The sequence below is a fragment of the Muntiacus reevesi genome, chromosome 3 (genome assembly GCF_963930625.1).
Source record: "Muntiacus reevesi chromosome 3, mMunRee1.1, whole genome shotgun sequence".
Lineage (NCBI taxonomy): Eukaryota > Metazoa > Chordata > Mammalia > Artiodactyla > Cervidae > Muntiacus > Muntiacus reevesi.
Genome location: NC_089251.1, coordinates 60,351,803 through 60,377,518, shown reverse-complemented (window position 1 = coordinate 60,377,518; position 25,716 = coordinate 60,351,803).

Sequence of the window (25,716 nt, the reverse complement as noted above, 5' to 3'; positions counted from 1 at the left end):
ATGCTGGAAAAAAAAAATATTAAGACTGCGTTTACATTGCCAGCTTTCTTTTCCCATTATACAACAGAAGATTTACCCTTTCATCTGGTGCATGAGGATTGCTCTTGCAAGCTTGTGGTTCCATGTAACATATATTAGTATATCATTCACTATTAGCACCAACCTTGACAATCTAGAAGTTATGCCTCTCTCAATTTTATATATAGTCTTCTGAGCTAGAAACAAACCAACCCCAAAATAATCACCAAATCCCACATCCTGGCTGTCACTTAAACCCAGACAGAGTGACATTGCAACACCCCAGGGTCCCACAGATCTCCTGTGAGCAGTGTGGATTCCTGCCATGGGCTGCACCCACACAACTATCAAATGCAATTCACTGGCAGAAAGCCCATTTATACCTTTATCCAGTGGCATGTTCAGGGTTTTCTCTGGACAGGTTGCTTCTACCTGTGGAATTGAGTGCTCAGTGATCAGTCATCGTCCAGGGATCAATCCCAGGTCGTACTCAAAGTGACCCAACAAAACGTGTGATACACATATATGCAGGCTCACCGACATTCACTTCCAAGTGCTTAGACCTTGGGACATTCATGTGGTTTGGTCAGAAGCAAAGCCAAATACTCGTAGTCTGCAACTCCAAGGTCAGAAAGTAACTAAAGAAAAAACTGCAACCTTTAATTGGGCCGCTGCCAAGGCCTCGGGTGTGTGGATGTCACCTGGTTCTTCCAGATGTCAGCAGAGAGACAGGGTTTGATAGATAGGTAACTGGGCCCACACCTCCTGGGAACTGCTGTTTCAAAGCCTGGATTGCCTACCGATTTACATCGCTCGCGGGTTCCCAATAAATGCCACTGACAGACTGTCGAGCTGAGGCAGCTACACCCGGGTAACAATTTGCTGAGAGGTCCGGCAGACGCCATCATGTCACACGGAGTCTCAGCAGCTCACCTGGGAAGTGATCCAGCTTCCGGGGCTCCTGTTCCCACATCTCCTAAGATTCCACCAGGATAAACCAAGTCATAACCATTCAATGCCCTAGACACTGCCGTGAGGAGACTGGGCTGGACAATGATGCTTAGGTTTTTCTGCTTCTCATAGCTGCTGTTACAAATAGTCCCAACTCTAACTTTCCAGGCTCCTAATGAGAATATTATATTTGCAAGAGTAGGGGTAAGAGGTGGAACCCCCAAAAGAGTCTTCCTGGGGTTCTTCACTCCCTGAAGTTATTCTACATTCTATGAATGTAAAATAATTAAATGAATTGTGAAATGAATGTTTAAGAAAATAAGGTTTAAAAAGTAACTATATTAAATGATGTCTTGAAACAGTCATATTATGAAAAATACTACAATGTCATTATAAGCTTGAATTTGAACACTCAACATCATTAAATTTAAGTATTTAGTATATTTTGATAATAAAGGGGTTTGTTTCTTAATATCTTTCATTTTTTTAAAAAACTTTTATTTCAATGGCATTTATTTTTGGAAGTGTCTTTTTTTCTGTATTAAAGTTTTAAAGCTTGCCTAAAAAAAAAAGAAAGAAAGAAGCTTCCTATTCATGATTGGCACTGGCCAATATTGTCCCCTGAGAGCAAGGCACCAGCTTGTGGCCCCATTACAAGGGAGATACCTGGTGGACAGATTCCCAAAGTCCCTGAGGTTGTTCTCAGACTCAGGGCTTATGCCTCCCTGGAGTTACGTCCTGACTGTGCCCAGAGAGCCAGCTTGCACCCCAGGGCCCGCAGCACACCCAACTGAATAGCATCGATTATTTTTGCACAAATCCCATTGTATACAAATTTCCCCACCACCCCAGGCTCTGTCTATCACAGTGATTCTCAAACTATGTGATGTCAGGACTCCTTTACACTCTTATACATTATTGAGGGGACTTCTCTGGTGGCAAAGTGATTGAGGCTTTGTAAGAAATCCACCTTTCTTTGTAAGAATCCACCTACCAATGCAGGGGACATGGCTTCGGTCCCTGGTCCAGGAAGATCCATGTGCCACAGAGCAACTAAGTCCATACGCCACAATTATTGAGCCTGCACTCTAGAGCCTGGAAGCTTCAACTCCTGAAACCCGTGCACCTAGAACCTATGCTCTGCTACAAGAGAAGCCACCGCAGTGTGAAGCTCATTCATGGAAGCTCACAAGGAAGAATAGCCCCTGATCATTGCAACTAAACAAATCCCACCACAGCAACAAAAGCCCAGTGCAGCCAAAAAATAATTTAAAAAATTATGGAGAACCCCAAATATCTTCTGTCTGTGTGAGTTATGTGGGTTATATCTACAAATATTTACCATATTACAACATTTTCTAGCCATTCTCCCTTCTGTTTAGTGGCATATTTAGGGCTGGATGTTATGGCCACTCCCCCCGCCCAGAGTACCCCACACCCCCACAGTGGTCACCACTGAGAACAGCTGTCTCCAGGGCCACAGGGACCTGGGGAAGCAGGTGGCTTTCTAAGGGGATGGAGACATGAGGTTTATCTTAGCTGGGATATCCAGAGAAGGCCAGTATGGCCAGAGCAGAGAGTGATCTGAAGAGGGAGGCAGAAACCAGTTCATGTAAAATTCATGTCATCCTTGGTAAGAGAGGGGCTTCGTTCGAAGTGTGATGGATGGATGCCATCGGATAGTTGTGAGTAGGGGTGACATTGCTGACTTGCTCTTTATACAGAGCATTCTCACTGCTATGCAGAAAATAGACTGTAGGTATAGGAGGAAAGCAAGAATGACAGCAGAAAGGCCAGAAGACAGGAGGCTATTTTAAGGGTCCAAATGAGAGATGGGGTGACTTGAATCAGTAAGGGGAAGTGATGAGAGGTTGTCTGACCAGGATTTATTTTGAAGATGGAATTGCTATAACTTGTGGTTAGACTGATATGGGTATAAGGGAAATAGAATCATAAACAATGATTCCTGAGTGTTCAATCTGAGCAAAATCTGGATCAATACACTGAAATGGGGAAGATAGAGGTAGGAGCAGGTTTGAAGGAGAAACTCAAGTTCTATATAGAAGAGGTCCAATTTGAGATGCCTGTTTGGCTCCCAGTTAGAAATAGACAGATGGACTTATGTAAGTATGGAGCTCCAGGGTGTTGCAGGGATTGGAACTGAAGATATATATTTGGAAAATATTGTCATGTAGATGGTATTAATCCAATAGGTCTGCATGTCACCCAAGAGACTGTAAATAGAGAAGACAGGAGGGGTAGAGGATGGAGCCTATGGCACTGCAGGGTTTAGAGGTGAGACAGAGGAGAAGCAGAAAAGGAGACCAAGATAGCAGGAAGAACCGGAGGGTGTGATGCAAAAAGAAGAGGCAATTAATAGCACCAAATTCTACTGAGAATTCAAGTAAGATAAAGCCTGAAAATTAACCACTAGATTAGGCAAGGTTTTGCCCTTGATAAGAAGAGTTTCAGCAAAATGATGAGGTTAAAAGATTGACATTGAAAGGATGGAAAATTCTAGGTTGAATGGAAGACTGAATAGCTGCACTTCCGTTACCTCTTGAATACCTGTTAAAATGACAATAAAGAGTTTAATTACATAAAACAATGGAACAGGAAGAATAGGAGAGGTGATGAGAGCATGTGAGAGATGTCAATAAAATTTCAGAGTCTTGAAAACAGATGGATGAGTGGAAACTTACCTAGCAACTTGAAGAAAATTGAAAGGTGGGTACATACAGTCTGGAGAGGAACAAGAAATAGCCTCATTCACATCAAATGAGGAAGGCTCAGAAAGGCTCAGGAATTGAAGATACCAGGTACTTATGAAGGTGGGGATGTTAGCAAGAGCTAACAGTAGGAATGAGTGAAAGTCTCCTATAAGAAGAAAAATCAAGAGCCCCTCCTCTGCTCCAACACAGCTGGGTGACTGACCACCCCCCTCCCCACCACCACCACCATCTTAGCCTAGAGAGGATGAACCATAGGAACTCTGGACTGGGAGAACCAAATCAAATTTGGGAGTAAAATAAAGACTATTTCCAATGAACAAAGTCTCCATTTACCACCTATGCATACCTTCTTAGAAAGGTACTGGAGGATGTACTCCATCAAAACAAGAAGTTAACCAAGAAAGAGGGACCCAAGAGTCAAGGAACCCAACACAGGAAGTCTAAAGAGAATTCCCAGGAGAAGAACAAAGGAACATCCCAGAATGACATCCATGCAGCCTAGAGAGCAACAAACTCAGCCTGGAATATGGGGTGGAGAACACCAAGAGGATGTTTCCAAGAAAAAGAAATGAAAAGAAATATATATTAGCTGCTTTATACTTCTACCAGAGAAAAAATTAAAGTCGCTCAGTCGTGTCCAACTCTTTGCGACCCCACGGACTATACAGTCCATGGAATTCTCCAGGCCAAAATACTGGAGTGAGTAGTCTATCCCTTCTCCAGGAGATCTTCCCGACCCAGGAATCAACCCAGGGTCTGGCATTACAGGCAGATTCCTTACCAGTTGATCTACCAGGGAAGTCCATCTACCGGAGATTCTGGGGCTAAATTGCTAGTAAGTACAAAGAAAACCAAGCAAAGCCGGGGGGTGGGGGGCGGCGGGGAATGAGGAAATGACTCCAAAGAAACAGATTGTACAGAAAGGAAACACAATCATAATACAGGAAAAGGCTCAATTATGACTATTACTAGTCCCAATAACAATGAATATTGATCCAACCAAAACTGTAATAGATAAATATCAGGAGGATGACAAGAAGAGAAAGAGGGTTAAAAAACTAATTCTTCATATTTATGATAGGAAGTCAACAGATCATATATAAAACTGGAAAATCAAGAAATATTCATTTTTAAAAAGTCAAACAGTTCACAAGGCTTATAACAAATATGTTACCCAACTTCCTCCCACCAGAGGCAACTGCTTTTTTAAAATTTTATTTATTTATTTTCATTTTTGCTTGTGCTGGGTCTTTCGTTGCTCTTTCAAGGGCTTTCTCTAGTTGTGGTAGGCAGGGGCTACTCTTTGCTGTGGAGCATGGGCTTCCCATTGCTGTGGCTTCTCTTGCTCTAGATCAAAGGCTATAGGGTGTGTGGGCTTCAGTAGTTGCGACTCACAGGCTCTAGAACTCAGGCACAGTAGTGGTGGCGCACTGGGCTTAGTTGCTCTGTGTTATGTGGGATCTTCCCGGACCAGGGATCAAACCTATGTGTCCTGCACTGCCAGATTCCTAACCACTGCACCACCAGGGAAGTCTCTCTTTTTTTTTCTTTTACTGTTTTTTTTTTAAAACTTTATCTTTTCCAAAATACATATATATAACAATCTCACCAGAAATCTTACCCACTCTGAGAACACTGGATTCCATCAAACCCTTCAGGTAGCCAATATCAGACTTGGTTGGAGCCTCTAGCTGGTGTTAGGCAAAAGGTTCTGGAGGACACAGGACAGCAGGACCAATTTTTTTCTGCAGGCACCTAGGCTGTGAACTCACTGACTAGAACCCAATCTCTTAGGTTTGTACTAATATATGTATAAGAAATATTCCCTTGGATGGAAAGAGATTAGATAATTTCTTCACTATAAGACTTGTAACACTGGTTCTTTAACACTTTTTTAAATGTTTAGAAAGAGTTATATGACTTTTAAAACTACTTAAATATCACTCTAATTAAAAAAATACATTTAACTTTAAAAAATAAAGAGAATAAGATATGAAAGAGGAGAGACAAGTATAGAAAAAATATATATTTAAATTTAAAAAATAGAGAACAAGATATGAAAAAGGAGAGACAAGTATAGACACAACTGATTGAGGAGAAGTCTAGACTCAGTGAGACACAAACTGCAGCTTTACTTTTCTTTAATCATTGTTTTCAATCATTTTCCAGTTGAATTTCATTTTCCCATTCCTTACTGAAATACAGAGCAGAGCTCATAACTTTCTGGTTAGTTTCAGTTAATTTCTTTCAGAAACTTAGTCTTCTTTCAGAGACTGACTCGGCGCTGGCGAAGGGCAGGACCGCGGGGTGGGCTGCGGGCTCCGGAATTTCCGCAGAGTGGCTGCACCGCGGTCTTTGCCCGGCCTCGTCTCACTGCTCAGGGGCGCAGGCGGGGAATTGGGGGAGCGGGGGAGCGGGTGTGTAACGTTTCATCAGAGTTGAGGTTTTGCCAGGGAAATACGGAGAGTGGAGGCAGATAGACTGAACATTATGCAAGAATGTGGTTTTAGGGGTGAAACATGGAATCCAAACTGAGCAAGGTGGGAAGGAAGGGCATGAGGAGCGCTTTGGGAAGTGGGGCAGGGAGCTGAGGTTGGTGGATCAGAGGACTCAGCGAGGTAAATGATGCTGAACCTTACAAAGACTGACTGTGTGAGGATTTTCATTAGAATTCCTACGCAAGTCGGCACATTCGTTACCCCCGTTCTTGCTGTAACTGTCTAGCTTTGCTCCACTTCCGACCTTTCTATTAAGTCGCCCTGACGTTAGCTTACCTCTGTCTGCCCTCTCGGAGGTATGCCTGGTCCAACTCTTCTGATACGTGAGCGCCATGGTTCACTTTCACTGGGAAGAGGGAGACATTTCCTTGCCTTCACGATCAGTCATCTTCCCCTCTCTCGGTTACCTTCCTCCCTTACAGCCACCTGTCTTCCTATGGCCACCCCAAGGCTCAGTAGAAACCTTTTCTCTCCAACCGACCCACTGATTCCTTTCCCTTCGGCACCTCCTGCACGATGGCTGTGTCCGAGCTTTTTTGTTGACTACTTTCCCGTGCATCACGTTAGAATGGTGAGGAGGCACAGAGAAGAGTTACCAGGGAAGGACGCGGCTGCCGCCCTCTTTCCAGAAAGTAACCGGCAGCAGTGGAGAAATAATCTAATCTGCAACGGTGCATGCCGTCGGATGGAGAGTTTCTTGTCTCCTATCCCTGGTGGCTCAGAGGGTAAAGAATCTGCATGCCAATGCAGGAAATGTGGGTTCGATCCCTGGGTCGGGAAGATCCCCTGGATGAGGAAATGGCAACCCACTCCAGTATTCTTGTCTGGGAAATTCCATGGACAGAGGAATCTGGTAGGTCGCAGTCCATGAGGTCATAAGAGAGTTAGGCACGACTGAGCGACTAAACAACAACAAATGATAGTATAATTATTTGGGAGCCTGTCTTGCTCAGGAGAATGGCTAATGCAGGGCAATAGCTGCCTCTGGCCATGCATTTTAAAGCCCCAAAACTCCTAAGGAAGAATTACAGATTCTAAGATTATATAGATTACTAATCTGTCAAGAGGTTGGGATGGATTCGCTTCTGCACAAACTCAAGATCTCTTCTGACTCCAAATTTTTCAAATTTGCTTTAAAGTAATTGTTCTAGTTTCTATAATAGCAACACTTCTATGGTAGGAAAGGTTATTCATTGTATCTCAAAACCTACTCTCACCTTTTGAAATAACAGTGCCCCTAACTTTTAGCTGGACATATGACCATCAGAATAAAAACTGCATTTCCCAGAATCCTTCCTAGTGAAGTGTGACCACACGTCTAAATCCAGGGCACAGTGAGAATGGACTTCTGGTCACACTCTGGAAAGGTAGGGCTGTGTCATCCCTTCATCCTTTCCTCTACTTCCATTCTGCTGCTTGAAATGGCATAGAAACAGGAGAAAAGGAACCAGGGACCCTAGATGATCCTATGGAGAAGAACCATACCTGCCCTGGACCATCTTCACAAGAAAGAAACAAACTTCTCTCTTGTTCAACCCACTGTTATTTGGGAACTCTATTACATGCATCTGAAATTGTATCCTAACACCCTCATCCTCTTTTTTCCTTAGCTATATATGTGTCAGACAAGTACAAAACAACTAATTCATGTTTTGATCTTCCTATCCTTCATTTCATTTTTGAATCCATCATGGATAAGATCTTCACCTTGGTGAGTTCCTCCTTAGTAATGGAAATGTAAAATGTATATCTAAGATAAGGATAAATCATCTTTCTGAATGTCTAGTGTCTACAAACGCAATATCTAGATCCTGTTCCCAAACTTCTGGTGATAAATGAGTGTCCTTAAGTAAATCAAATAGCAAATGTCAGAGTAATTGAACAGTAATCCTTAAACAGAACTAGTTGTATTTTCTAGCTGAGTATTCTAATAGAAATGATTTCCTTTTCAAGATGCCATGTTGCCCCTTCCCCATTCATATTGTTCTTGCTCAACCACCCAATTTTAATTATCATTTAATTATCTTTATCTACAGCTGAGTGCCCCCCTTCTGTTGGAAAGCCTATTTTATATAAACCAAACCATGGGCAATTACCTATCAAAAGCAGATTTATCTAAAGTCCCATTGAAACTAGATGAGGCAGTTCCTTTAAGTCATAAAAGCATTCAAAACTGGATCCAGGAGAAAAGGACAGCATTGAATTTGAATTTCTAGAATACCAACAACATTATAGTTACCATAGGAGATAAATTCTTATCCATATTGCCTGCCATGGGAGTAGAAAATCTCAGTTTCAGATTGATCTTCTAGGATGTACATTGTGGTGGATACTATAGGTCCATTCACTCATCACTTTTTTCCAATCCACATTTTCTTGCCTTCCTCTACTACAGAGGCTAGGTAAAAATGAAAACTTCGTGTTCTCAGCTCCATCCTATCCTTTTGCAGCAAGGAGACATCACACGACACAGTTCTGGTCAATGAAATACATGTAGGAATCTATTTAAAAACATATTGAGTTACACATTATTTCCATTCTTGTGTATACATCCAAAAGATCTGAAAACAGAGACTCGAACTGATACTTGTACACTCATGTTTATAGCAGCATTCTTCACAAGAGCCAAAAGGTGGAAAAGTCCAAGCATCCATCAACAGATGAGTAGATCAACAAAATGTGGTATATATACACACAGTGGAATATTGTCCAGCCATAAAAAGGAAGGAAATTCTGATGCATGCTTCGAGAGGGATGAATCTTGGAAACATTATGCTAAGCAAAATAAGCCAGACACAAAAGGATAAATATTGTATGATTCCATTTATATAAGGTACCTAGAACAGGCAAATTTATTGAGACAAAAAGTAGAAGAGAAATTACTGGGGGTGTGGGAAGGAGAAAAGGGAGTTGTTCAATGGGTAGAGTTTACACAGGGGATAATGAACAAATTCTAGAGATGGATAGTGGTAATAATTATACAGTATCATGAATGTACTTAATGACACTGAATTGTGCGCTTAAAAATATTTAAATACTAAATTTGTATTATGTATGTTTTACCACAATTTAAAAAGATGATTTAAAAATCTCTATGCCAGGGTAGGATGGACAGTGGGAGGAAATCTCAAGAGGGAGGGGATATATATATGTACTTATGACTGATTCTCATCATTGTACAGTAGAAACCAATACAACATTGTAAAGCAATTATCCTCCAGTTTAAAATAAACTTTAAAAAAAGAGAGAAGTAGCCACACTTTTGAAATATGAGTCAACCTAAGGCAACATTTTCTTCCTATGGATTTATTAATAAATCAGTAAGTTTGAAAAAAAATTAAAATAAAAATCTTTTAAAATCTCTATGTCTATTTTTTTACTTAACAAATTAAGTCTGGATCTCTCAATTCTATATTTTACTTAAAGTTTCCACATGCTTCTGACCTTAAACAGAATTCTGTTTCATCACTCAAATTGCCCTGAAGGTAGTTCATTTTTACCCCAAGGCTAGCCAGAGACAGAACCAATAATAAACAATAGCAGAGGTTTGCAGGTAAATATCTCTTTTGCTTCTCCACCTTGAAGATGTGGAGGACAGAAGGAATTTGAGAGGAAAAGGGAAGAAAGATGTACATATAACCCACTACTTGGTGCTGACGAAGGAGTGAGTCCGAAGAGGCAAGACGTGCCTGTGGCAGACGAGTAGGAAGGAGGGACATTCTTTGCAGAAATTTGCAAAGAGGTGCACCTCCATTGTGGTGTGTCTTACCACAGGATTTTATCTATCCAGATGAGAAGTGTGTCAGTAAAGGATGGTGTTAGCCTGAAGATTGAACAGCCATTGTGGCCTGAGTCTCTACACACAAAGCCTCTCTCCTCTTCTTCCCTGGATTCTGTGTCTTGCCTGACACAATTCTTACTTACTAATAATAGTAAGCTAACATTTGTCCTGGGCTTACTTTGCCAGGCACTGCTGGAAGCATCTTATGTATATTGCGTGCATGCTCAGTCGCTTCAGGCAAATCCAGCTCTTTGCAACCCCATGGACCGTAGCCTGACAGGCTCCTCTGTCTGTGAGATTTTTCAGGCAAGAATTGTTGCCATTTTCTCCTCTGGGGATCTTCCCAACCTAGGAATCGAACCCACATCTCCTGTGTCTCCTACATTACAGGTGGACTCTACCACTGAGCCACTGGGGAAGCCCCTTAAGTATTTACTTCATTTAACTTTGATAAGACTTGCCTGTGAAGTACATATACACCATTATTATTATTATTTCCACTTTACAGCTAAGCAAATTGGGGCAAGAAGTTTGAGTTCAGTTCAGCCACTCAGTTGTGTCCAACTCTTTGCGACCCCATGGTTTGCAGCACGCCAGGCTTCCCTGTCCATCACCAACTTCCAGAGCTTGCTCAAACTCATGTCCATCGAGTCAGTGATGCCATCCAACCATTTCACCCTCTGGTGTCCCCTGCCTTCAATCTTTCCCAGCACCAGGGTCTTTATCAATGAGTCTGTTCTTCCCATCAGGTGGCCAAAGTATTGGTGTTTCAGCTGCCTTGCAAGAAGTTTAGATAACCTGTTTAAGGTCACACGGAGAACAAGTGACAGAGTCAGGACTGGCACCCAGCCACTTTAAGCACTACTTTATGCTGCTTCTTAGATCCTGTAGAAAATTGTTTCCTTTGAGTAGTATCGCAGTTTCCAACTGTGCTTAACTTTGAAATACTTTTAGCTAGTACCCTCTCTGCCATCATCATGACTTTATTTGTTTTACAGAGGAATAAAAATGTGTCTCTGCATGTATGATTATACAAGTCAAGTAACTTTCTATTTTACAATTAATTAGGGTAACATTAGCAGCTATTATGGAGCTTCCCTGTTAGCTCAGTTGGTAAAGAATCCGCCTGAATGCAGGAGACCCCAGTTCAATTCCTGGGTCGAGAAGATCCGCTGGAGAAAGGATAAGCTACCCACTACAGTATTCTTGGGCTTCCGTTGTGGCTCAACTGGTAAAGAATTCGCCTACAATGTGGGAGACCTGGGTTCAATCCCTAGGTTTGGAAGATCCCCTGGAGAAGGGAACGACTACCCACTCCAGTATTCTGGCCTAGAGAATTCCATGGAAAGATTGGGACATGACTGAGTGACTTTCACTTTCACTAACAACTATCATGGATATAACCGCGAAGTCTTATTTCCCTAACCCAGTTGAATTTAAAAAGAATTAAGTCTGATTCTTACTAAAGTAAAGTACAAAATAGCTGTTCCCCATTAGACGATGAGGATCATAAACAGACTTCCATATCATGGTTCCACTATCTTGGGAATTCATAGCTTCTAAGGATGCTCTTCTGGATAAAGCAGGGAAGAGAAACAGCAGGGAGGCTTACCTGTTAGAGGTTCTTATGAGCCAGGGACTTCCTTGGTGGTTCAGATGGTAAAGAATCCACATGCAATGTACGAGACCAGGGTTCGATCCCAGGGTCAGGAAGATCCCTTGGAGGAGGGCATGACAACCCACTCCAGTATTCTTGCCTGGAGAATCTCATGGACAGAGGAGACTGACAGGCTACAGTCCATGGCGTTGCAAAGAATTGGACATGACTGAGCAACATTTACTCACTCACAGGCCAGGGTAGGAAATGACACACAGTACCTGAACTCACATGCCACTGGCTACAGTTCAGTCTCATGGCCACACCTGACTGCAAAGGAGTCAACGAGGGTGCCCAGGAAATGAATTTTAGGTGAGCACATGGCAGTCTCTGCCATAATAGCCTTCCCATCCAATAATGCACTTGCACAGTGTTTTCACAGTTCTCCTGAACCAGAGATTTGAGTAATCACAAAGTGTCATAAACAGATAGGATAAACCACCACCAAATGAAGATTTTCCCCAATGATCCTCTGGATTACATCTGTTATTAATGATGGCTATCTTAAACTCATTAAGCTAAAAAAACCACAAGTAACATATGACAGTTTGAAGCTTTCACTGGTGGCTCCGAGAGAGAGGTACCAGCTAAGGTCTGATAATATAACAGCAGATGGATACCCAGCTATCAAAACTTTATGAAGCTTTTATTTTAATATTATTGTGGGAAAACATCACAATCTCAAGCAGCAGGAAATGTGGCTAGGACTTTAGCCCCTTTTCTATTTAATTTATTCTTTAATAGTCTGATACAACTTGTAGGCTAACTGAATGCATACTTACATGTTGACCAGATTAAAAGGGAAAGGTAATGAAGTCTCTCTAACAAAATCAGGAATGACCCCAAAAAGTAATTTTTCTAACAAATATGAGGTGATATTGTTTATATGTGGAATCTAAAAAATGGATACAGGGACTTTCCTGGCAGTCCAGTGGTTAAGACTCTGGGCTTCCATTGCAGGGGGCGAAGGTTCAATCTCTGGTCAGGGAACTAAGATTCCATATGCCACATGGTGTGTTCAAAAAAAAAAGTCAAAATTCAAAAAATAATAGTAAATAAAAGGTACAGATGAACTCATCTATTGATATAAAATAGAAATAGAGTTATAGATATGGGAAACAAACTTGCAGTTACTGGGGGTAGGGGGGGAAGGATAAATTGGGAGACTGGGATTGACATATATACACTATTATATATAAAATAGATAACTAATAAGGACCTATTATATAGCACAGGGAACTCTACTCAACAGTCTGTAATGGCCTATATTGGAAAAGAATCTTAAAAAAGAGTGAATATATGTATATGCATAACATTCTCTTTGCTGTCCACCTGAAACCAACAAACGTTGTAAATCAACTAAATTACAAAAAAAAAAAAATTTTTTTTAAGAAAAAGCAACTGGTCTGAGTGTCTATAATCAGAAAAAAATGTATTTATTCCCTCTAGTAAAATAATAGTTAACCTGTAAGGTAAGACATGGCTTTTAAAACACATTAACATCCCATGATTTTTAAAGAAAAATCTCATTCCTTAAGAACCTGCAAGATATATCTGTAAATTGAGTTGGTACTTGCTATAAACATCTCTTGCAACTATGCCAAAAATATGCATGTATTTAAATAAGGACCAACAGGCAACTTTCAAAAATGAAAAGAACGCTATGCTCAGGGACTGAACATAGGGTGAGTTATGAGTGACATTTCCCCTTTTCATAATTTCCTCTTATATTTTTACACCCCATTACCAATAATGTTTGAATAATTTATTGCCAAAAATGAAGAAAATGAATTCTTTCCTTTCCATAATACAACTGTGTAACAAGCCATCCAATTTTCCAATGAGAAACAGTTACCATTTCTGCCTGGTTTGGCAGAGTTCTAAGGTGTAGGATTTTTAAAAAAATTTTTGTTCCGTGATAAATTAATTTTTTAAAAAACAAGAAAAGAAACCTTTCCTAGAGGATATACACGCACTGGTCAGTCTTTTTGTAACACTGAGGATGCCCAAAGCCTGCTAACTTGATCAGCAATTTCATTATTAGGAAGCAGGGGTGAAGGTACTCTTTGACTTAGAGAATATTTTATTGGCTGAAGCTCTGAAGAGATCCTTTCTTAAAATATTCAGTGTTCAGTGTTCCCTATCACCTCAGTGGTTTACTGAGAACTCTTAGAAAGTCGACTTTGCATCTTTAGGCAAAGGTTAGCCACTTCAGGGGCTTGGGGTATATGGTGTGTTTTCTTATACACACTTCTGTCCCTGAAAATCACTTTCTTTCTACAAGGTCTTTTCAACTGCCTGAACATCTTTGAGATTCTTAAGCTCATCACTGAGTATCAAAAATTGTCACTTGTATCCAAATCCACAATGTCTTCAAGTTCATTAAAACATCTGTCTTTATGGCCGCATCTGGTGCCACAGAGTCCTTGCCTCACCTAGCTGGATGTAACTTACTATCTGAGAAGACTTAGGGGCAGTGGAAGCTTTTTAGAGGGTTCTCATCCTCCTTTTATTCAGTGAGGGCTCTCATCCTTATTTTATTCTGATGATCTGAACTGAGACATAGGCAGAGAATCGTTCTAGTTATCCATATCCTGGGTTCATAATGCAGCATTTTTTCCAACCAATCCTTTATGTATAAGAATGTTACCTATTAGCAGAAGATGATACTTAGAACAGAGAACTATGTTTTAGTTATAGAAAACATAATGCAGAAGAAAAACTAGGAATTCAGACCTGACAACAGGTCGGGGAAATGTTTCTGTTTCTTGTGGCAGACAATTCTTCATGGGTATCTTTGTGCTCCTGTTCATCTTGTAGCTGCTTCTATTCTGAAATATACGTTCAGATGAACAGTCTTAGAAGAGAGAGGTTGTCTCCCTGCAGGACAGAGGGAAGATTTGTTTACTGTGCAGGATGATAAAAGATAAAACTTTGATAAAACTTTGTCCAGAGCAAAGTTTGCAGATTTGCAAGCAACATCCTTGTAAGGTTGGTTCTTAAGATTAACAGTCCCTCAGCTATGCAGTATCCTTGACTGGAAAATCCCTTGGACAGAAGAGCCTGGTGGCTGTACAGTCTATGGGGTCACAAAGAGTCGAACATGACTGAGTGACTGACACACACATGACAGCTATGACACAAGCCCACTGTATACGCAGCATTCCTTTGGGCCTGCTTCTGCCCTGCCCAGGTGGAACATGGGGGGCAAAGGAAATGGATGAGAAGATGAAGATCACGCCACCTACTGTGCCATGAGTAGTGAAGTCCTTTGTTTGGGACCCAGGAAGTTCTTGTCTTCCTCCAAATCCAGGAAACTGAAGGACTAATCTCCTAGCTTAAAAGTAGGTTAAAATCATAAGCCCTTCACAATGCTTGACTCTTCTAACAAGAGTTAGCCCACTGTTAGGATGAGGGTTCCCCTTAACCACAGTAGAAGGAGAATTTTTATTTCATAGGCAAAACAAATAGGTCTATATGACTAAGTATGCTAAGTACTAAAGTGCGCATTCCACTCACATGCACTTGTCTCTCATGACTTGCATATTAAACATCCCCTACACTTACCAGAAGACATAATTAATATCAACTTCACCCAGACTCATTAATAGTGCTCCCTGAGTATCTTTAGCAAATCTACTGCCACCATAAACACCAGCCATGGGAACTGGCTACACATTTTTTTTTCTTTTTTTTTTTTCTTTTTAATTTAATTTTTTATTGAAGGATAATTGCTTTACAGAATTTTGTCATTTTCTGTCAAACCTCAACATGAATCAGCCATAGGTATACATATATCCCCTCCTTTTTGAACCTCCCTCCCATCTCCTCCCCATCCCACTCCTCTAGGTTGATACAGAGCCCCTGTTTGAGTTTCCCGATCCATACGACAAATTCCCATTGGCTATCTATTTTACATATGGTAATGTAAGTTTCCATGTTACTCTTTCCATATATCTCACCCTCTCCTCCCCTCTCTCCATGTCCATAAGTCTATTCTCTATATCTGTTTCTCCATTGCTGCCCTGTAAATAAATTCTTCAGTACTGTTTTTCTAGATTCCATATATGTGTTTTAGAATACGATATTTATCTCTCTCTTTCTAACTCACTTCACTCTGTATAATAGGTTCTAGCTTTATCCACCTCATCAGAACTGACTCAGATGTGTTCCTTTTATGACCGAGTAATATCCCATTGTGTATAAGAACCACAACTTCTTTATCCATTCATCTGTCAATGGACATCTAGGTTGCTTCCATTTTCTAGCTATTGTAAATAGTGCTGCAATGAACAATGGGATACATGTGTCTTTTTCAATTTTGATTTCTTCAGGGTATATGCCTAGGAGTGGGATTGCTGGGTCATATGGTGGTTTTATTCCTAGTTTTTTAAGAAATCTCCATACTGCCTTCCATAGTGGCTGTATCAATTTACATTCGCACCAACAGTGCAAGAGCGTTCCCTTTTCTCCACACCTTCTCCAGCATTTACTGTTTGTAGACTTTTTGATGATGGACATTCTGACTAGTGTAGGTGATACCTCACTGTGGTTTTGATTTGCAGTTCTCTAATAATGAACAATGTTGAGTATCCTTTCATGTGGTTGTTAGCCATCTATATGTCTTCTTTGGAGAAATATCTGTTTAGGTCTTTTTTCCACTTTTTGATTGGGTTGCTTGTTTTTCTGGTATTGAATTCTATGAGCTCTTATATAATTTGGAAATTAATCCTTTGTCAGTTGCTTCATTTGCAATTATTTTCTCCCATTCTGAGGGTTGTCTTTTCACCTTGCTTATAGTTTCCTCTGCTGTGCAAAAGCTTTTAACTTTAATCAGGTCCCACTTGTTTACTTTTGTTTTTATTTCCATTACTCTAGAAGGTGGGTCATAGAGGAACTTGCTTTGATTTATGTCATTGAGTGTTCTGCCTATGTTTTCCTCTAAGAGTTTTATACTTTCTGGTCTTACATTTAGGCCTTTAATCCATTTTGAGTTTATCTTTGTGTATGGTCTTAGGAAGTGTTCTAATTTCATTCTTTTACATGTAGCTGTCCAGTTTTCCCAGCACCATTTACTGAAGAGGCTGTCTTTGTGCCATTGTATATTCTTGCCTTCTTTGTCAAAAATAAGGTGTCCACAGGTGCATGACTTTATTTCTGGGTTTTCTATCTTGTTCCATTGGTCTCTATTTCTGGTTTTGTGCCAGTACCATACTGTCTTGATGACTGAAGCTTTGTAGTATAATCTGAAGTCAGGAAGGTTGATTCCTCAGCCCCAATCTTCTTTCCTATGACTGTTTTGTCTATTCAGAGTCTTTTGGTTTTCTTTTAAATTGTTAATTTTTTTGTTCTAGTCCTGTGAAAAAATGCCATTGGTAATTTGATAGGGATCATATTGAATCTGTAGATTGCATTTGGTAGTATACTTATTTTCACAATATTGATTCTTCCTATCCAGGAACATGGACTATCTCTCCATCTGTTTATGTCATCTTTGATTTCTTTCATCAGTGTCTTATAATTTTCTGTGTACAGTTCTTTTGTCCCTTTAGGTAAGTTTATTTCTAGATATTTAATTACTTTTGCTGAAATGGTAGATGGGATTGATTCCTTAATTTCTCTTTCTGACTTTTCATTGCTATTACATAGAAACTCACAGTTGTGGATGTGACTGGTGATAGAAACAAAGTTCGATGTAAAGAGCAATATTGTAAAGAGCAGTATTGCATAGGAACCTGGAAGGTTAGGTCTGTGATTCAAGGCAAATTCGGTTTACCTCAGTTCAGTCACTTAGTTCTGTCTGACTCTTTGCCACCCCATGGAATGCAGCATGCCAGGCCTCCCTGTCCATCACCAACTCCCAGAGTTTACACAAACTCATATCCATTGAGTTGGTGATGCCATCCAACTACCTCATTCTCTGTCATCCCCTTATCCTCCCGCCTTCAATCTTTCCCACCATCAGGGTCTTTTCAAATGAGTCAGCTCTTCACATCAGGTGGCCAAAGTATTGGAGTTTCAGATTCAACATCAGTCCTTTCAATGAATAATTAGGACTGGTTTTCTTTAAGATGGACTAGTTGAATCTCCTGCAGCCCAAGGGACTCTCAAGAGTCTTCTCCAATACCACAGTTCAGAAGCATCAATTCTTCAGCACCCAGGTTTCTTTATAGTCCAACTCTCACATCCACATATGACTATTGGAAAAACAACAGCCTTGACCAGACAGATATTTGTTGGCAAAGTAATGTCCCTGCTTTCTAATATGCTGCCTAGGTTGGTCATAACTTTCCTTCCAAGGAGTAAGCGTCTTTTAATTTCATGGCTGCAGTCGCCATCTACAGTGATTTGGGAGCCCCCCAAAATAAAGTCTGCCACTGTTTCCACTGTTTCCCCATCTATTTCCCATGAAGTGATGGGACCAGATGCCATGATCTTAGTTTTCTGAATGTTGAGCTTTAAGCCAACTTTTTCACTAGCCTCTTTCACTTTCATCAAGAGGCTCTTTAGTTCTTCTTTTCTTTCTGTCATAAGAGTGGTGTCATCTCCATATCTGTGGTTATTGATATTTCTCCCAGCAATCTTGATTCCCGCTTGTGCCTCATCCAGCCCAGCGTTTCTCATGGTGTACTCTGCATATAAGTTGAATAACCAGGGTGACAATATACAGCCTTGACATACTCCTTTCCTAGTTTGGAACCAGACTGTTGTTCCATGTCCAGTTCTAACTGTTGCTTCTTGACCTGCATATAGATTTCTCAGGAGGCAGGTCAGATGTTCCCATCTCTTGAAGAATTTTCCACAGTTTGTTGTGATTATCATAGTCAAAGGCTTTAGGCATAGTCAATAAAGCAAAAATAGATGTTTTTCTGGCACTCTCTTGCTTTTTTGATAATCCAGTGGATGTAGGCAATTTGATCTCTGGTTCCTTTGCCTTTTCTAAACCAGCTCGAACATCTGCAAGTTCACAATTAACATACTGTTGAAGCCTGGCTTGGAGAATTTTGAGCATTACTTTGCTAGCATGTGAGATGAGTGCAATTGTGCAGTAGTTTGAGCATTCTTTGGCATTGCCTTTCTTTGGGATTGGAATGAAAACTGACCTTTTCCAGTCCTGTGGCCACTGCTGAGTTTTCCAAATTTCCTGGCATATTGAGTGCAGCACTTTTCACAGAATCATCTTTCAGGATTTGAAATGGCTCAACTGGAATTCCACCACCTCCACTAGCTTTGTTCGTAATGATGCTTCCTAAGGCCCACTTGACTTTGCATTCCAGGATGTCTGGCTCTAGGTGAGAGATCACACCATCCTGATTATCTGAGTCGTGAAGATCTTTTTTGTATAGTTCTTATGTGTATTCTTGCCACCTCTTCTTAGTATCTTCTGCTTCTGTTAGGTTCATACCATTTCTGTCCTTTATTGTGCCCTTCTTTGCATGAAATACTCCTTTGGTATCTCTAATATTCTTGAAGCGATCTCTAGTCTTTCCCATTCTATTGTTTCCCTCTATTTCTTTGCACTGATCACTGAGGAAGGCTTTCTTATCTCTCCTTGCTATTCTTCTGAACTCTGCATTCAAATGGGTATATCTTTTCCTTTCTCCTTTGTTTTTCACTTCACTTCTTTTCACAGTTATTTGTAAGGCCTCCCCAGGCAGTCATTTTGCTTTTTTGCATTTCTTTTTCTTGGGGATGGTCTTGATCCCTGTCTCGTGTACAAAGTCATGAATCTCTGTAGGCACTCTGTTTGTCAGATCTAATCCCTTGAATCTATTTCTCACTTCTATTGTATATCATAGGCATTTGATTTAGGTCATACCTGAATGGTCTAGTGGTTTTCCCTACTTTCTTCAATTTAAGTCTGAATTTTGCAATAAGGGGTTCATGATCTGAGCCACAGTCAGCTCCCAGTCTTGTTTTTGCTGACTATATAAAACTTCTCCATCTTTGGCTGCAAAGAATATAATCAATCTGATTTTGTTATTGACCATCTGGTGATGTCCATGTGTAGAGTTTTCTCTTTTCTTATTGGAAGACGGTGTTCTTTTATGACCAGTGCATTCTCTTGGCAGAACTCTACTAGCTTTTGCCCTGTTTCATTCTGTACTCCAAGGTCTGTGCCTGTTACTCCATGTGTTTCTTGACTTTTTAATTTGCATTCCAGTCCCCTATAATGAAAAGGACATCTTTTTTGGGTGTTAGTTCTAGATGGTCTTGTAGGTCTTCAGAGAGCTGTTAAGTTTTGGCTTCTTCAGCATTACTGGTCAGGGCATAGACTTGGATTACTGTGATATTGAATAGTTTGCCTTGGAAATGAACAGACATCATTCTGTTATTTTTAAGAGTGCATCCAATTAGTGCATTTTGGACTCTTTTGTTGACTATGATGGCTACTCCACTTGTTCTAAGGGATTCTTGCCCACAGCAGTAGATATAATGGTCATGTGAGTTAAATTCACCCATTCCAGTCCATTTTAGTTAGCTGCTTCCTATAATATTTACTCTTGCCATCTCCTGTTTGACCATGAGATCTCTTCAAGAAAATTAGAGATACCAAGGGAATATTTCATGCAAAGATGTGCTCAATAAAGGACAGAAATGGTATGAACCTAACAGAAGCAGAAGATATCAAGAGGTGGCAAGAATACACAAAAGAACTATACAAAAATGTTCTTCACTACTCAGATAACCACGATGGTGTGATCTCTCACCTAGAGCCAGACATCCTGGAATGCAAAGTCAAGTGGGCCTTAGGAAGCATCATTATGAACAAAGCTAGTGGAGGTGGTGGAATTCCAGTTGAGCCATTTCAAATCCTGAAAGATGATTCTGTGAAAAGTGCTGCACTCAATATGCCAGGAAATTTGGAAAACTCAGCAGTGGCCACAGGACTGGAAAAGGTCAGTTTTCATTCCAATTCCAAAGAAAGGCAATGCCAAAGAATGCTCAAACTACTGCACAATTGCACTCATCTCACATGCTAGCAAAGTAATGCTCAAAATTCTCCAAGCCAGGCTTCAACAGTATGTTAATTGTGAACTTGCAGATGTTCGAGCTGGTTTAGAAAAGGCAAAGGAACCAGAGATCAAATTGCCTACATCCACTGGATTATCAAAAAAGCAAGAGAGTGCCAGAAAAACATCTATTTTTGCTTTATTGACTATGCCAAAGCCTTTGACTATGATAATCACAACAAACTGTGGAAAATTCTTCAAGAGATGGGAACATCTGACCTGCCTCCTGAGAAATCTATATGCAGGTCAAGAAGCAACAGTTAGAACTGGACATGGAACAACAGTCTGGTTCCAAACTAGGAAAGGAGTATGTCAAGGCTGTATATTGTCACCCTGGTTATTCAACTTATATGCAGAGTACACCATGAGAAACGCTGGGCTGGATGAGGCACAAGCGGGAATCAAGATTGCTGGGAGAAATATCAATAACCACAGATATGGAGATGACACCACTCTTATGACAGAAAGAAAAGAAGAACTAAAGAGCCTCTTGATGAAAGTGAAAGAGGCTAGTGAAAAAGTTGGCTTAAAGCTCAACATTCAGAAAACTAAGATCATGGCATCTGGTCCCATCACTTCATGGGAAATAGATGGGGAAACAGTGGAAACAGTGGCAGACTTTATTTTGGGGGGCTCCCAAATCACTGTAGATGGCGACTGCAGCCATGAAATTAAAAGACGCTTACTCCTTGGAAGGAAAGTTATGACCAACCTAGGCAGCATATTAGAAAGCAGGGACATTACTTTGCCAACAAATATCTGTCTGGTCAAGGCTGTTGTTTTTCCAATAGTCATATGTGGATGTGAGAGTTGGACTATAAAGAAACCTGGGTGCTGAAGAATTGATGCTTCTGAACTGTGGTATTGGAGAAGACTCTTGAGAGTCCCTTGGGCTGCAGGAGATTCAACTAGTCCATCTTAAAGAAAACCAGTCCTAATTATTCATTGAAAGGACTGATGTTGAATCTGAAACTCCAATACTTTGGCCACCTGATGTGAAGAGCTGACTCATTTGAAAAGACCCTGATGGTGGGAAAGATTGAAGGCGGGAGGATAAGGGGATGACAGAGAATGAGGTAGTTGGATGGCATCACCAACTCAATGGATATGAGTTTGTGTAAACTCTGGGAGTTGGTGATGGACAGGGAGGCCTGGCATGCTGCGTCCCATGGGCTGGCAAAGAATCAGACATGACTGAGCATCTGATCTGAACTGAGTACATAAAAATGCAAGTGATTTCTGTGTATTGATTTTGTATCATGCAACATTGCTAAATTCACTCATTAGCTCTAGTCATTTTCTGATACTATCTTTAGGTTTTTCTACGGATAATATCATGCCATCCGTAAACAGTGAGGGCTTTACTTCTTCTTTCCAATCTGGATTCCTTTTATTTCTTTTTCTTCTCTGATTGCTGAAGCTATAACTTCTAGAACTATGTTGAATCATAGTGGTGAAAGTGGACCCCCTTGTTTTGTTCTTGATCTTCGGGGGAATGCTTTCAGTTTTTCCCCATTGAGAATAATGTTTGCTGTAGGCTTACCATATATGGGTTTTACCATGTTGAGGTAGGCTCCTTCTATGCCCATTTTTTGCAGAGTTTTAATCATAAATGGGTGCTGAATTTTGTCAAAGGCTTTTTCTGCATCTGTTGAGATGATCATGTGGTTTTTATCTTTCAGTTTGTTAATATGGTGTATTGATTGATTGATTTGTGTATATTAAAGAATCCTTGCATCCCTGGAATAAATCCAATTTGATCATGGTGTATGAGCTTTTTGATGTGTTGCTGAATTCTGTTTGATAAAAATTTTGTTAAGAGTTTTTGCATCTATGGTCATCAGTGATATTAGCCTGTGGTTTTCTTTTTTTCCATTGTCTTTGTCTGGTTTTGGTATCAGGGTGATGGTGGCCTCATAGAATGAGTTTGGAAGTGTTCCTTCCTCTGCAATTTTTTGAAAAAATTTTAGAAGTATAGGCATTAGCTCTTCTCTAAATGTCTGATAGAATTCTCCTGTGAAGCCATCTCATCCTGGGCTTTTGTTTTCTGGGAGGTTTTTTTTATCACAGCTTCAATTTCAGTGCTTGTATTTGGGTTGTTCATAATTTCTATTTCTTCCCGGTTCAGTTTTGGAAGATTGAATTTGACTAAGTATCTGTCCATTTTTTCCAGGTTATCCATTATATTGTCATATAGTTGTTCATAATAGTCTCTTATAATCCTTTGTATTTCTGCACTGTCTGTTGTAATCTCTCCTTTTTCATTTCCAATTTTGATTTGATTCTTCTCTCTCTCTCTCTTTTTTTTTTTTTTTTTTTTTTTTTATGAGTCTGGCTAAATGTTTGTCAATTTTGTTTATCTTCTCAAAGAATGAGCTTTTAGTTTTATTAATCTTTACTATTGTTTCTTTCATTTCTTTTTCATTTATTTCTGCTCAGATCTTTATGATTTCTTTTCTTCTACTAATTTGAGCGATTTTTTGGTTCTTTTCCCAGTTGTTTTAGGTGTAAAGTTAGGTAGTCTATTTGATGTTTTTCTTCTTTCTTGAGGTAGGATTGTATTGCTATAAGCGTCCCTCTTAGAACTGCTTTTGCTGCATCCCATAGGTTTTGAGATGTCATGTTTTCATTGTCATTTGTTTCTAGAAATTTTTTTATTTCCCTTTTGATTTCTTGAGTAACCTGTTGGTTATTAGGAAACATGTTGTTTAATCTCCATGTGTTTGTGTTTCTTACCATTTTTTTCCTTGTAATTGATATCTAGTCTCATAGTATTGTGGTCAGAGAAGATGCTTGATATGATTTCAATTTTCTTAAATTTACTGAGGTTGACTTGTGACCTAAGATGTGGTCTATCCTGGAGAATGTTCCATGTGCACTTCAGAAGAAGGTGTACTCTTCTGCATTTGGATGAAATGTCCTGAAGACATCAATGAGATCCATCTCATCTAATGTATCATTCAAAACTTGTGTTTTCCTTATTAATTTTCTGTTTTGATGATCTGTCCATTGGTGTGAGTGGGGTATTAAAATCTCCTACTATTATTGTGTTACTGTCAAGTTCTCCTTTTATGTCTGTTAGTGTTTGTTTTATGTATTGAGGTGCTCCTATGTTGGCTGCATAGATATTTACAATTGTTATGTCTTCCTCTTGGATTGATCCCTTGATCATTATGCATTGTCCTTCCTTATCTCTTGTAATCTTCTGTATTTTAAGGTCTGTTTTGTCTGATATGAGGATTGCTACTCCAACTTTCTTTTGCTCCCCATTTGCATGGGATATATTTTTCCATCCTCTCACTTTCCGTGTATGTGTGTCTTTAGGTCTGAAGTGGGTTTCTTGTAGACAGCATATATATGGGTCTTGTTTTTGTATCCATTCAGCCAATCTGTGTCTTTTGGTTGGAGCATTTAATTCATTTACTTTTAAACTAATTATTGATATATATCATCCTATTGTCATTTTCTTAACTGTTGGGGTTGATTTCATAGATGCTTTTTCTTCTGTTGTATTTCTTGACTATTTAAATCCCTTTAACATTTGTTGTAAAGCTGGTTTGGTGGTACTGAATTCTCTTTAACTTTTGCTTGTCTGAAAACCTCTTTATTTCTCCATCAATTTTGAATGAGATCTTTGCCAGGTACCGTAACCTTGGGTGTAGATTTTTCCCTTTCAGTACTTTAAATATATTCTGCCATTCCCTTCTGGCCTGCAGAGTTTCTGCTGAAAGATCAGCTGTTAAGCATATGGGGTTTCCCTTGTATGTTACTTGTTGCTTCTCCCTTGCTGTTTTTAATATGTTTTCTTTGTGTTTAGTCTTTAATATGATTAGTATGTATCTTGGCATGTTTCTCCTTGGGTTTATCCTGTATAGAACTCTTTGTGCCTCTTGGACTTGATTGACTGTTCCCTTTTCCATGTTGGGGAAATTATCAACTATAATCTCTTCAAAAATTTTCTCATATCCTTTCTTTTTCTCTTCTTCTTCTGGGACCCCTATAATTCAAATGTTGATGCATTTGATATTGTCCCAGAGGTCTCTGAGACTATCCTCAGTTCTTTTCATTTTTTTTTTTTTTTACTTTATTCTGCTCTTCAGAAGTTATTTCCACCATTTTATCTTTCAGCTCACTGATTCATTCTTCTGCTTCAGCTATCCTGCTATTGATTCCTTCTAAAATATTTTTAATTTCAGTAATTGTGTTGTCTCTGTATGTTTATTCTTTAATTCTTCTAGGTCTTTGTTAATTGATTCTTGCATTTTCTCCATTTTGTTTTCAAGGTTTTTTATCATCTTTACCATCATTATTCTGAATTATTATTAGGGAGTTTGCCTATTTCATGTTCATTTATTTGGACTTCTGTGTTTGTAGTATTTCTCTGCCTTTTCATTATTTTTTTTAACTTACTGTGTTTGAGGTCTCCTTTTCCCAGGCTTCAAGGTTGAATTCTTTCTTCCTTTTGGTTTCTGCCCTCCTAGGTTCAGTCCAGTGGTTTGTGTAAGCTTCATATAGAGTGAGATTTGTGCTGAGTTTTTGTTTGTCTGTTTGTTTTTCCTCTGGTGGGCAAGGCTGAGTGAGGTGGTAATCCTGCCTGCTGATGATTGGGTTTATATTTTTGTTTCGCTTATTGTTTAGATGAGGCGTCCTGAACAGGGTGCTACTGGTGGTTGGGTGATGTTGGGTCTTGTATTCAAGTGGTTTCCTTTGTGTGAGTTCTCACTATTTGATACCCTCTAAGGTTAGTTCTCTGGTAGTCTAGGGTCTTGGAGTCAGTGTTCCCACTCCAAAGGCTCAGGGTTTGATCTCTGGTCAGGAACAAAGATTCCACAAGTGGTTTGTTATGGCATTAAGTGAGATTAAAACAAATATCCAAAAACAAGAAACCAAAGATGAACCCCAGACAAATGGCAGTTACAAAATCAGGCAAATGATAATTAAAATAATGGAATATACACATATACATATACTCTCATGAGCAAAGTCAAAACACCCCAACAAAATAAAGAAAATAGATTGACCCAGCAAACAGAGGAAATCAAAAATTATATTTACCATTTAAGAA